The sequence below is a fragment of the Nicotiana attenuata genome, unplaced genomic scaffold, assembly GCF_001879085.1.
Source record: "Nicotiana attenuata strain UT unplaced genomic scaffold, NIATTr2, whole genome shotgun sequence".
In the NCBI taxonomy this organism is placed as follows: Eukaryota; Viridiplantae; Streptophyta; class Magnoliopsida; order Solanales; family Solanaceae; genus Nicotiana; species Nicotiana attenuata.
The window spans coordinates 6,173-9,722 of NW_017680886.1; positions in this window are offsets into that span (position 1 = coordinate 6,173).

Sequence of the window (3,550 nt, forward strand, 5' to 3'; positions counted from 1 at the left end):
AAGAACGCATTTATAATTCCTGTAAATCAACCAAGCAAGGCAATTAGGTATATGTCTATCCTAACCGCAAATCCGTTCCCCGATGCCCAGGTTCAAGAACTTGCTCTACTCAATCCTATATGCAATGTAGAATTCCCACTTTCGAGTTCAACTCTAGATTCGTAGATAGTATTCAATTGGTGATCAAGCAATCAAATAATTAAGTGCAGGATTGAATAAATAAACCAATATGATAAACTAAGAAATCAAAATCAATATCCGAATAACAATAGTCATGAAAGAACCACAACCCTAGAACGTGAAGTTTAGCTCCACATAGACATGGTAGCAAAACAACAAAGCATACAAAGAAGCATAAAAAGACTAAGTTGGTGGAAGAAAAGATGAAACCTGGCCTCCACGGCGGCTCTGTGCTTGTGTTTTCCTCTCAAAAACGTCCTCCTCCATCAAAATATCGTTTTTCCATGTATATATACCAAGTAGGGTTGGGCCCAAACAATTATACCTTCTCCAATGTGAAAAAGGACATTTTTCCCGGGTTTGACTAGCGCGGTCGCGCATCTGGGTGCGCTAATGGCCGCGCTAGTTGGACAACTTTCTGTCCTGGGCGCGCTAAAACTAGCGCGATGACGCATCTGGGTGCACACTATTCACCCTGTTCCGTTTGGAATTTGGAAAAACGTAAAACATGAAAGTTGTAGCCCTTTGAGTTAGCTTTCCAATCATATATTGTGGAGCCAAAATTGAGTTCTGAGCAAAACGTTATATCTATTTTACTAGACAGTGCACAATATGCCTGCTCGATTCTTCGTTCGCTCTAACTATCATCCGTTGACCGCCAAACGCGATCCCGGCTTGTATCCTTGGGTTTTACTCAGATTTCAAAGCTCTAAATCATTTGAATTCATTCCATAACATCTATATAGCTCGGAATCACTCCTGCAAGGCATAAAACACACAGTTAGTGCAAGACACTAGCGATTAAAGCTCAAACTCAATTAAAGTGCAGTAACTTAGAGTGTAATAAGCAACTAAAATACGTAATTATAGCCTATCATCATAGTTAAATGCTAGTCGAATACATACAACTTTTATAATACAATTATTTAAGTATAACAGCGAAGGAGATATAAACAAATGCTCAATATGTTAAGGATGTTATACCTCAACATTATCTCCGACATCTGTGTCAATGCCATCATCATGTCTCCCTATGGGTTCAGTTTGCTGATTTTGTTGAAGATGGTCAGAAAGCTTCTTGAAGTTATCATTGATCAATGTTCTCAGAGAATTGAACTCTCCCACAACCTTAACAATACAAAAATAATTAGAAGATTGCGCCAAAAATATATGAATGTTAAGCATTAAACTGTAATATTTAATTTGTGGTTAAATACCCACGTATTCTTTGAATGAATTTAGGTCTTTCCTCAAAGAAGATACTTCGTCATTTTGGGAATCTGGCAGCTGATTGTCATGCAAAACTTTATTTCCAAATTCGGATACACAAATAGAAGGAATCTTGGGCTGATATTCTGTTTCATTAGGAGGAATCTTGGGCTGTTCCTTGCGCTTTTTATGGGGCGGTGATGAAGATGGACCAACGCTTGCAACATGTTTCTTCTTACATTGAAGATCGGGTGTAGGAAAAAAGTCATCTGAATCCTCTCCCGATTTGTCTGAATGAGCATGAATACGTTTGTTCTCAATATCGGCGCCCACAGGAGGAATCTGAATAACGGCAAGTTCTATATCGCTTGGACTGATGTCCTTGTAAACAATCTGAAAAACAAAATACAATAAAAGTCTTACTAGAACCATACATATGCAGATCTGGAATACAAAATGAAATGTGTATTGAATATAAGGCAGCACTAATGAAGGCTACAGCAGTTGTATATTGCTGTATTCGTATGAATGCATTTTGTATGCAGTAGATGTATTCAAATGTATGCAGTTTCTGTATGCATTTATATACAAGTGTATGCAGCTGATTATTAGTCCCTATGTATTTGTATACATATATCTTGAATCTGTATGCAAGTATTTATTTCTGTAAACATATGTATCCAAATGTATATTGCTGTATGCATCCCCTGAAAATGTATGCAGCTGATTATACAAGTAATATGCAACTGTATCTTGTATCTGTATGCAACTGATTATAGAAGTATTTCTATCTGTATGTATTTGTATAGAAATGTATTCTTCTATATGCATCCCCTAAAAATGAATGCAGTCTCTTGTATGCAAATGTATGCAAAATATGGATGCATTTGTATGCAATTGTATGCAGTATATTTGTGAGAATATGACAGCAGACATGTCACGACCCCAGTTCACCCTCCATGAAACATGTCGTGATGGCACCTAGTTACTACAACTAGGTAAGCCTAACAGTGCGGAATAACAAATTAACATTTGCGGAATAATAAATTAAAACTGAACATACGGAAATAACAACTGTATACAAGGCCACTCAGCCTATACAACTCGAAATATGCGGAAGTCTGCAACTAAATCTCAAAACCCGGAAACTCACGGGGAACACAGGCTAATAGAATGTGGTAAACTGCTCTAAACCAGAATGTCTAAACAACATGAAAGGAAAGAAAAGGAACTATCTGCTAAAGCCGGAATAGAGTAGAGACTCCTGGTCTGCGAACGTAGCAGATATACCTCAAGTCTCAGCTAGGACTCTCCACCACGAGGATGATACGTCTGGGAGGAAGTACCTAGATCTGCACATGAAAAACATGCGCAGGAAGGGCATGAGTACACCACAGCGGTACTCAGTAAGTGTCAAGCCTAACCTCGGTTGGGTAATGACGAGGAAGGTCAGGGCCCTACTGAGATAACATAATAAATAATGAGATAACAGAAATAGTTTAAATAAAGTCTACAACGAGAATCTAAACCAGGTAAATAAGGAAGAACAGTAATAGAAAGCAAAGGTAACAATACACGGAAAACTGCCCTCACAAGGAATAGTAGCCGGGGGATCTCTTGGTATCCCGAGGATCCCTTGGTACCCTCATCATCAACACTAGGGATCTAACGGTATCCCGAGGATATCTTAGTATCCTCAATAAGTAAGTCGGGGATCTCTTGGTATCCCAATATATATATAGAAACACATGTGCCAGGGATCTCTTGGTATCCCGCACCCTCAGTCCAGAATATCACAAGTACAGGGGATCTCCCGGGAAGCCGTCCCGTAGTCCCAAATTAAACACACAACAACAACGATTCCTAAATCTCGGAACAATGCTAAAAATCAGGACACGAAGTAGTAAATTATAGCCTAACATGCTTCACAGAGTACCAATAGCACAGTTAAATCAAATAAGCAGGTAAGCCAGCTAAACATGAGTCTCTAAGCTAGCACAGGTACAAACTTATAGTTAAAATGAACAAGTAAACAAGAAAGCTCAATTTAAATACTTCAAGTAGAAACGGATTTACAACAATTAGCTCAAGTACGCGCTCGTCACCTCACGTACGGGGCATTCAAATATTCAAGATCATATTCTAAGGGAAAAGGTCCCCC